The following is a 12,102-nucleotide window of genomic DNA, read 5'->3' as shown; positions in this document are numbered from 1 at the left end:
CTCAATTCAGTATTGCTCTTTCCTTCAGGTTAATACAATTGTCCATTACATTCATAGCAATTTTTCAATGATTTATGTCTTGGCTACATCTGAAAGTTCTAAACATTGTTCATTATTTCGCCTTCATGTTGTATTGTCTCCTTGAGCTTCATTTCAAATAAGTTATTAGAGGGCCACAGTTGTCTACATAAAATGTATGTAATTTATTCAACATAATACAAATTCATATACAATTTTGGAACTTTAATGTTTAGTTTTATTCATAAAAAGCTATAATGAGATGAATGCAATGGTGAAATGAAAAACCTTGACATTGTACTTCAAAATATTAAGAATCATTTCACAAATTCAACAGATATTTTAATTATACACATGGTTTAATAATAAAGAATAATTGTTAAAAGTTGAAGTATAAATGATAAACCCCATGATATCGCAATATGATTATTATAATATAAAGGATGGCATTGAATACCTTAATCAGCATTCAAATATGAGGATTTTCTGTCAATCGAATATTTACATGATTTGCATTTATTATGCCCCCCCTTCGAAGAAGAGGGGGTATAGTGTTTTGCTGGAGGAAGGTCGGTCTGTTTGTCGGTCCGTCTGTCGGTCTGTCTGTGTGTCTGTCGGTACACCAGTTCGATTCCGATCAATAACTTTTGAACGGATTGACCGATTGGCCTGATACTTCACATGTGCATTTTTTTTGGACAGTGGATGACCCCTATTAAAATTTGTGTCACTAGGTCAAAGATCAAGGTCACTGTCACAAAAAGTGTGAAAATCATTTCCGATCAATAACTCGTCAACGAATTGACCGATTTACTTGATACTTCACATGTGCATTGGCCTTGGACAGTATATGACCCCTATTGAAATTGGGGTCACTAGGTTAAAGGTCAAGGTCACTGTTACAATTAGTGTGAAAATCGTTTGCGATCAATAACTCGTCAACCAATTGACCGATTAACTTGAAAATTCACACGTGCATTGGACTTATACAGTAGATGACCCATATTGCAATTGGGGTCACTAGGTCAAAGGACAAGGTCACTGTCACAATAAGGGTGAAAATCATTTTCGATTAATCACTCGTCAACCAACTGACCGATTGACTTGATACTTCATATGTGCATTGGCCTTGGACAGTAGATAACCCCTTTTGGAATTGATGTAAGTAGGTTAAATGTCAAAGTCACTGTCAGAATAAGTGTGAAAATCTAGGCCCTGTTTTGGGGGCATACGTCTCCGACCGTGTTATTTCTGTTTTAATTAATATAACACTTGTTTTGCCATTGCTAATGACTATGTTTACTAGTCTTTTGCACATTATTGATATTTTTGTTTTTTTGGTATATGATTCTAGAATATGTTATTCTGCTGTTCCATCCATACAATTCATTATTTGTTTATTAATGTAAATATTTGTATGATGTAGAATTGTTTTTATGTACATTTTATTTTATACTCTTTTTTTATGTATGAAACCATTATTTTCTACTTAAAGAATCATCACTCAAATTCTGGGGTCTTAAAAACATTTCTATAAATATTATTTCCAGGCAATGAACTATCAAGCTTTCCCGCTAATATCTTTATAATAATTAGGAATGTATATATAGTTTTGTAATTTCATACATACATTCTATACAGTTTATTTATAACACAAAGACATTGAAGCGTAATGAGATGTTAACAATAATGTGCCATTGCGCCGTAAATGTGTTCACATTACACTAGAAATCGTATTTAAACATGTAACAAGTACCATCTGTTTTTCTTTTTTATTTTTTTGTAATATTTAGAGTATAATTTTATTGCAGATTGTATACATACATATGAATGTTTTCATTTGCAAGTTGGCTTATCAATTCTTTTTAAAACGACAATGCACGGCCATTTCCCACTTGGTATATAATGAAGGGAAAATGCAATATAAACTGCAGGCTTCGGTATTGAACAGCTGGGAAGCAGAGTACTTTTATGGGGTTGTTGATGGTCATAATCTATAAGTTCAGAGCGACATTAGGATGACCTGTTCCATTTTAGACACCTATTAAGTACGTTTGAAGTATAGATACACGTCAAATATTTGTTTTTAAGAAATTTTTTTATTTGTTTTTATTCTAAGGAGATATGTTATAAATGGGGGACTGGTGTTCTGCTGCATTGTATCGCACGTGTTGATTGTGTGACGTCTCATTCCTCTCTCCCTGCGGGCGGATGGAATACAACATCACACAATCAACTTGTTGGAACAAAGCCACTATAACGCCACAGTTATATTACGTGCCCTATGTTTCCATCTTTTTTTAAATATTTAATCTCAGGTGTATGCTTTTGTTCATTTGCAGTTTATACTCACTATTGCCATTCTATTTGAATTTCATATTATGTCAAATCATTAAACAAGTGAAGAGTGGTTTTATTATTGCAAAAAACGCAAAAAAGCACATATGTTCATAGATTGACATAATTGGTAATATAACAATGCCAATAGAACAATGTTGTAAATACACATGTGGGAAATATGGAGGGAAACTAATGTACCTATCTTGTATGAATCAGACACTATATACCTTGCAATCAACCCTATATTAAACATTTTGTATCAAATCATTTTAGTTTTAGGTAGCCTTAATGGGCACCTTTCCATATATAATCTAATGTTTTATTTTCTTAATCAGCATCATTTCACTTACCTACATGCAAATGTTAAGGTAGGCTTTCCATGCTTAAAAAAAATATATACTGATTTTTTTTCAAAACCACCCCCACGCTCGGCTTTTGTCCAGTTTATTTGCAACCCTGGGGTATATGAAAGTTCCATAATTAATCCAGATATCCAAATATGGGCATGCAGCTGGTGTGTACAGATGCAGTAAAGCTGTTTAAAGTTTAAACAAGATGAAATAAGTATTCTTTTACAGACATTTATTTTTAATAACTTGTTATCTATGGAAGAGCGCCATGAAATGCAAGCTGTTTCAGCCAAGCAGAAATTGGGTTGGTTTAAAAGTGTCATACAATTCTAAATAGCTTCATTTAAGTAATATTTTGAAATTTGTTTTTATAGATACACTATATACAGCAAAACAAAACAAGAAATAGACAGATTTACCGTTTACTTTTTGAAACAAAAATAAAAATGCAACATGCATGATTCGTATTTTCAGCAGAAAATCACCAAATTTAACCATAACGTTTTTTTTTTTTTTTCAAATTGAAGAATGTGCATTAAAATTCCAACATAATTAACAATAAACATAGCTTATATGCTATATTAAATCAAATTACGTTAGAAAAGAAGTAACACGCGTCGCAAAAAGTATGCGGTGTCGGCAGGATTCGAACTTGCGCGGGAAGATCCCAAAATATTTCTAGTTTAACGCCTTAACCACTAGGCCACGACGGCTTCACATTAGTTCCTGCTTAAATTAGATATCCATAAGCAAACAGGTAAAAAATCTCTTCGATCTTCGAAGAAATCGCGGGAAATCATTACGGGTGCGCTACCTTGAGGGAAACGTTTTGTGGTATGCTGCTGTTTGGCAATATACATGAACGCTTCATGCAAATAGCTTTTATCCAAACATGAGGTATCCGACTCAATCTAAAAGAATAGTTATTTGGTGTGACTTCAATTTGTATCATACGTTACCAAGAGTCTGTGTCATATGCCTTCCACCCAATTATCAAAATGTTAAGCAAAACAAAATCAAAACTATTTTATTTTATCAAAATTAATATGCACTTAGAAGTGACAACTCTGATTTTTTATTCGCTTGTCGTTTGGATTGAATATTTTTATCATGTTTCCTTGTCGTTAATTCCACAGAGTTTTCATATATCGTAAACATCTTATTATGTTGTTGCTATTAATAACTAAAAATAGTCATATTTGGTTGATGAGTAGTTTAATGTAAGCGACCTCCAGAGGTTTAGTGTTAAAATACCGTTATTTAATAAAAAATATCAATGTTTAATAAATCAACTGTTTACTTGATTTGCATGGATGAATGTTGATTTTGGTTATTGACCTTTTTTTCAAAACTTGATTTACCCTGTATGTCATGAAAGATGATAACCGACAAAAGTTTTATATATACTAAGAACGAACTAACCAAATGTCTGTCACGGACAAGGCTTGATAAATATTTCGTCAAAAATATTGGATGACTGTGTCACGAAAGTAAACACTCCGAAAATTTTTATCAGACCGAGCGGTTCTACCACGAAACAAACAATTGCCATATGAGAACTAAACCAACAAATATCTTAACTATACAAGAGTTTCAAACTTTGATATCTGCGATCAAAATTTATCCATCTTGTGTTTCAATGTAACGCACATTTGGTTATACAGCATGCGTGAGGGCCATTCCCTCTAACATAATTTATGTGAAAAAGTGATGACATAAACAACATTGGAATACGGACATCGGAACGATTTTTACGTTCCGCGTATTTACTGGGTTTTTGTTTGCTCTATTGAGTTTACGATTATCTTTGTTTTCCGCAAGGTGTATTAATAAGTCTGCAGTTGTGTAATCCCCCTTATGTTCGTTCCGGCAAATGTGATTCTTTAAACTTTTTTATAGCGTTGTAACAGCAATTATAAATGAATGGAGGGCAGTAATAAACAAGTTGCATGCCGAGAATCGTTTACTGTTTACAGCATAAACAATTACACAAAATTCAATATGAAAAACACAAAAAGGAAAAAAAGGCATTTGGGGTTAAAGTATTTCATAATGTAATTATCTTGCAATGTCAAAGGGTTTCAGGAATCATCATGGTGTATATGCAGCAACTGTATGGCCTTAGGACGTCAAATGTGATGACAACTTTGACGATACGTACGACTCTCTGACCAGTCGTCTAACGCGTTTGGTGCTTAAACATCCTAGAGCAATGAACAGCCCTTGCAAAGACTTGAATGCAATAAAAAGATACCAAAGAACTTCAGAGTCGAAAAATGATGAAACATCTGCCAGTGCCCAAGTGAGTCCCATGATGATTGACAATTTAAAACCACAATAACTGTGCACGGGTTTTTTTCCATTGTCAGCCCCTTGATTTGCGCCTGGCGGATGCGATATGACCTGTGGTAACAATGAATGATACGATGTCGAACGAAGTGCAAGCGGGCCCAAAAAGAACAACAGCAGTGCATCCCGATATGTTATCCAGCATAGACCTTTTCCGTACGTCGGTCTTAGCTGAGAATCTGCATCGACTAGATTAGAAAAGTCTACAATTAATGCGGATATTAACATTACTCCGGGCGTAATCAATGTATAACAAACATTTTATGTATCGCTTTAACAATATACCCTTTGGGTTTTGGATGAAATTTGCCCTTGCGAAGGTGTTCCATAGATTGAACGACATCGTGTTCATCCAACAGAACGAAGGCATTTAGTTCTTAATAATTATTTATTCTGTCCATTACGGTCTTAGTGAATGTTGTTTCTATCGTATTTCATTTTTAATTAGCTTTAAATTCTTCCATTCTTCGACTTATGCGAATTAGCGTTAAGCGCTAATATTCTTTGATCCATAATAGATGTAAATAATTAAAGAAGTCGATAGTATAAACAGCCCATTTTATTCTCTGTAAAATATCCAGAAAACACTGTGTTAATTTATTAAAACAAGATAAATATTTGCATGCAAAAATATCATTTATGATGTATACGTACATATGCAACGATATTGATTCTTATTATATATTAATAAATCACACAGAATATTATTCAATTTCACTAATAGTTTTCAAGCATTAACATTGTTTTATCAAATCCTAAAATAAAGACATTATTTATTTATGAGAAAACCGTACTATTTGTTTTACTAATATGATACTTATAAAATAGCAATTATCATGAATACACAATATATATTTATTTGGATATAATGCAGTCAAACAACTTTTCTAAATACCCTACATTGAATGTAGATGAAACAAATTAAAGTAGTAAACAATAATTTAAGTATGAAAATATTTATTTGCCGCAAACAATAATTTAGGTTCGATAATAAATAAGTAGCAACATCTCACCTGTAAAATATCCAGAAAACACTGTGCTCAAGTCCGCACAGCGTTTTCTTAAATATTCTTTCGGTGGCTGCTTTCTGAAACTTGATCAGACTTTTCCAAATACGTTTCTCACGGGATCCTTCGTGGTCTCACGTTGTACGCTGATTCACCTACTTTTTTATATTTGTTCGGGTCAGAGCTGTGAACCCTTAGTCATGGAACTTTCTGGAAGTTTCTATTGCTTACGTGTGCGTTCTTGATTTTGTAACAATTTAGATTGGAATGTGCTATTCTTTGTTTTAGCTTTCTAAGCTGTTTTCTTATAGTACATCAAGGTAGTTTTTTAATAGATAGAGTTTGTAGCTCACCTGGCACAAAAAGTGTACCGATATGGTTTTGTAAAAACTGGGCTTAATGCGTGATATGAATTTCTTAATTCCTTAAGTATTTCTAACAATATATAATAGTTATTCTAAACAATATGCAATAGTTATGTTAAACAATATGCACTAGTTATTTTAAACAACATGCAATAGTTATTTTAAACAATATGCACTAGTTATTTTAAACCATATGCAATAGTTATTTTAAACAATATGCAATAGTAATTATAAAATTGTGTTAGTTGAAATTAATTAAAACTTTATTAATTATGATTAATTAAAATTATTAAATAAGTTAAAATGAAAATTTAAATATTACAAATATTTCATAAGATTGTGATTTTAATTGGATTACAATTTCCTCAAAGCCCGTTTTACCTCTCCCACCAGTCGTTCTTAGAATCCTCCCATCCAAAGAGATTATAATGTAATGAATCGCCACTGAAATCGTTTCTCCGACACATACGTTTGCACATCAACACTTTTCGCTATTGTATGCCAAACTGTTTCTATTACTTTAATTGCCAATTTGAACTGCGCCGCATTATCACTGACGCACATCACTGGTATTCCTCTTACACTAATGAAACGTTTGAGACACAGAATAAATTCCTCAGCAGTCATGTCTTGAATTACTTCCGATTGAATAGCCCGACTCACCATACACGTGTATAAACAAAATAAAAACAATCAATTTAAATCGAAACGTTTGCGACAATGATAACTTAACAAATGTTCCATGCTCCCACACGTATAGTAATATATAACACATGGAAAAGAGTACAGCAGGTGAAAATTGGAATATAAGCTCCGAGCAAAACACATATTCAATATTATATACTATAACGTTACCAAAAACAAAAAATGTCCGTAAATACGCGTATACAGGATGTTCACGTCTCAGTGACGTCTGAAGATGTGCAAAATATACCTCTTGATTAAAGGATGAACAATCGACAATATATTTTACTTCAAATTACCCTGGTCGAAATTTAATTATTAATTGCATGGTAATGTGTCTTCCAGGTATTAACTGTTAACGTTATTTGATATCAGGACAAATAATTGATTCCCCTGCCAAGGTGATATAAGTGATATTTTCTTACGTTTACGAAATACAAAAGTACATCATACACATGTTTAAGCGTAGTTGTAAACTGGTCTACGGTAACAATCAAACATTACCCATCAATCGTAGAGGGTTTTGTCATCCGTTTCGTGAAATGTTTTGATTAAAATCGCATGAAGTCATTAATTCGAAGGATTTAAATAAAACCGATGTTTCATAGGAGACGTGTGTTAAATTCGTAAAGCTGAAAAAATAAACACTTGGTATATTAATTTGCTAATTTTTATCTATACTGTTTTTGTCAAATATCAACGAAATCAAATTATCCGACAAACACCATAAGGTTATATCTTTTGCCAGTAGTTCGTCACCCTCGAGGTTAAATTAGTAATTGCGCGTGAACAATAAATGAAAACGCCTTCGGACAACTTTCCTTCTACGGAAAGACGGATAGACAGATACATAGACCGACTGACAGATACAAATAAAATAAAACGGGACATTACTTCAGTAAATGTCATCGTAGAGCAATACAAATGGCAAATGGACACCATCATAAAATACAAAAAAGGCGTGCACGTTTAAATGTTGTAAGTTGAATAGTGTATTTAAAACCCCGACGGATAACTTTAAGTTTACGAAACAGACACACGGACAGACAGGTAGGAAGACAAACGGACATATGTCAATGGTGAATCCAGTTTACCACCATTAACCTCGTAATGGGAGGTATAAAAAGTATAACGATATTAGCTCACATAATTGGTAAGGGAAATAAATTATTGCGTTCGCGAACGTAAACATCACAAATATTTCGGCATAAGTCAAATACGTTATAGTAAGTAATATTGAATAAACGATAAAAAAAATCTCAACTCAATGAATGTTTGTTGCATTTAGAAAATTGTAAACATACCCGCTAACTTTAAAACATAGAAGTCAACGATTAGATTAAACAGTACGGTGACGGTTTTCAAATTATTATTTTTTTAAACATGAAGCTATAAGTCCCACGAAAATCAGGCTTTACAAGTTTAAAATGTGTAAAAACATGATGTTTATATTTCATAAACAATATACATTGCAAGTTTCAAATTTATTTGGCAATCCGGCATTCTGACTTTTGCTAAGTACTTATATACAACAGAAATATGACTATGACAGGGATTCATACAATTTAACGTTTTTAAAAATTAACAAATATTACAGCCAAGAAACGTTTGAATAATAACAAATATGATGAAAGAGAAGTTAGTACATTTATGTGCGTAACACTTGCAATTATACAGCAATTAGAGGATTTACATTATCACATCTTAGTTTGAAAGCTTCTACCAAACATTGAGTTATGGTTCTAAGCTTGACACAATTTGTGCAAAAGATCATTGATATGTATTAACATCTGGTAGGCCTGGATGTCCTGATTTGATACAGTACATAGTACAAAGAAATGCTCTGTTTCATATACATTTTGTTTACACAGTTTGCACTTTCGTTCTTTTCGGGATAAACTGCCAACTTCTATTTCAAGACAATCGGAACTTAATCAAAATAAGCTCATTTGGATTTTGGAAATTTCATTTGATAAGTATGTTTTCATATTCGAAGCTTTTTTTAAAATCCATTTTGGGGGGCAAAGCTTATGAATCATTCCATTATTTTACACATTGATCTGTCAGTCTTTTAGTTACCATGTATGTAATGTCACATGCGACTGGAGGTATATGAAGCATATAGCTATAGCTAATTTTGTCACATATTGATTTCAAAGCTTATCACAATAGATAAAGTTTTGTACAATCTTAATTGGTAACAATATTCAGCTGTACTATAAACTTTTTGTATAACATTCAATTTAGGTTATTTACTATTTTCATCAAAAAACACTATGCCCTTAGTTTGCAAAACACGGCTGAAGGGAATCTACTCTATTTAATAAGTACAGCATAATTAGAAGTAGATTGTTTTACACAAAGGATATTTTTGTATTTGTAAACTTGAAATGTAACATACCAATATCAGAGTTGTCTTAAATTCCCCAAACGTCTGAAACATATGATATGATATGTCACCATTGAATTAAATACAGCTAGTTTGGTTTTGATATCTAATTTGACACGGCTACAATAGATAAAAGGTGATGATAAGGTCTAAGTGCTTATTCATTTGATATGTTTACAGTATAATACATATTTTTAATGTATTGCAATTTTATACCAAACTACACAAAATTATCAACAATTAAATTGCACTCGTTATTTATTGACCATGAATAGTAGCAACTGTTTTTAAATAGATATTTTCGTTTTATGTACAGCCATTTTAAGACCCTATTTAGATGAGTAAAGGTATATATCGTTAAGTTGGTTGTAAAGGCTTACTGGGTTAGTAGTAAACAATACAATATTACAGTAAATAATAGCATAAAAAAGCTAGCAAATGGAGTTCTCATTTGTTACAATTTGGACATTAATACAATATTTAATATAATTTTTTAACAGTAGAAAAAGTAGAGGCGACAAGGGTTTCGCTTGCTGAACACCAAAATAGAAATAAAGGAACTCCGAATATTACGTGTCCTGAGTATTTTTACACATGATCTAACATTTGAATATATACTTTGTATCATTGTTATCATTGTGCAACTTAGATCTTATTAAATCAGTTTTATCCATTATGCCTCATGCATTTCTGTTTCAAATGACTTTTCGTAGTCAATGAAGCAAAATATAATTTAAGTTTCTGCAAAAGAACATTTTGTATAAAAGTTCAATAGAAGGCGACGAATTCAGGTCATAAATGTCTTCAAAATTAAATCTACTGCTATGTGCAGTAGTCAATGAAAGTACAAAATGGTTTGAAAAATTGATCAATAATGTTATCATAACTGTTTACAATAATTGTGTTTGTATATTTATTTATATATTGCAAAACATGTTTTGAATTATTTATTTTCAACTTTGCTTATGTATGTTGTTATTGTAATATTCGAGTTGCGTCTCCTTTTAAACGCTGAAAATTATGGATGATTTGGCCACTCGGGTTCATGAAACTAACTTGTTTAATTCATGGGTGCAAATTAATTTCTTTGATAACTCGTGAATTAAAAGCGATAATCCACCGGAACCAGTAAACGATTCAGAGTACACTACACGACAATGTATAATGGATAAAAGTCCGTTACTTACAAAGCATTACCGATTTTATAAAACAATGCCTACCATTTAGATAGCAAGGCAGACGTGTGTAACACACGAATACACTTGCTATGTATTACCCCGTTACACCAGCACTGACGTTTTAGTGAACCAGGACGTGGTAGGATCGTCAAAGACGCCATGGTGTCTTCGTGAGAACGCACGAATACGGCGTCCACACGCCAAAAAACGCCAAGGGTAGCGACCTATCGGCGACTACTATAGACATATTCAACGTAAACGCCGGGGTCGGCAATGTAACGGCGTATTGGCAAGAACGCTGCAGGGTCGTCCCGAGAACGTCATCAACGTAGTAGCAATGCGATGGAAACGATAGGAACGTGCGAGGAAAGTAACGAAGTCGTACTGACGTTGACGCTGAACTCGACTCATTTGTTCATAGCCGCCCGTGGACTGTGTGTCGATCTTACTTTAATCCGAGTACATTTACTTTCTATATGGTTGACCTGTGGCGTAATTGGTCGGGTCGTAATGAAGTCGTAGTGCAAATGCCAAGGTCGCACGAGAGTCGTGAAGGACACGCCGATAACGTATTTTGGACGCCATGACAACGCATATAAACATGCTTAAAAATTGGTCATAACGAAGCACATGAGAAACACCACGAAAACCGGCGTTTTCCCCGAAGAAACATTGCTTTGTAAGGCCGTTGTTAAGACATCAGTCCGGTGTGACGGATGTAGTAACAATCATATTAAGTAATATTCCATAACACAATTGATCTCAAAACATTCACTGTGTATCGTGTAATAACGCATGTGTTTAAATGGCACATGTGTGAAGAAATACTTGATCAGACTTATCGCATGACGTTATTTTGGTGACAAAAGATAGTTGAATGTCTCAAGAAAAAAGGGGAATTACGATAATTGATGGCGCTTAAAGGAATCCATACCAAGAGGGTCATAATGCCCTTACGCGCTCAGCTTAGTTCGCTGGCAACAATTGTTGACCTGATAGGAGGTAAACACTTAGTTAATGAACAAAAAGTTAGACCCAAAGGAACAAGACATGTGTCCCTCGAGCACATATACTCCAACATTCCACTTTTGTATCAAACTTCACTTATGTCAAACACCAGCTGTTTATGGCCAAACTTGGCTTTTGACCCCTACGTGAGACCATGCCCTTCAAGGAAAAGAGACGGTTGTTAAACACGACATGGTGTCTTATGATTGTGGACATTTTTGTCTAGTCAATAACAAATCACTCAATGTTTGGCCAAGCTATGGCTGATACAAAACACATGCAAGTTGTTGTATGACTCGATTTAACGTTTAAAACCTAATTATGTCCTTGACCTAAAATATAGGGAGACGGGTTCTTAACGCAACATGTGTTTCTTATAATACTGGACATGTGTGAAAGGTTATGAAAAATCAA

The sequence above is a fragment of the Dreissena polymorpha genome, chromosome 1 (genome assembly GCF_020536995.1).
Source record: "Dreissena polymorpha isolate Duluth1 chromosome 1, UMN_Dpol_1.0, whole genome shotgun sequence".
In the NCBI taxonomy this organism is placed as follows: Eukaryota; Metazoa; Mollusca; class Bivalvia; order Myida; family Dreissenidae; genus Dreissena; species Dreissena polymorpha.
Note: the sequence above shows the minus strand (reverse complement) of the source record.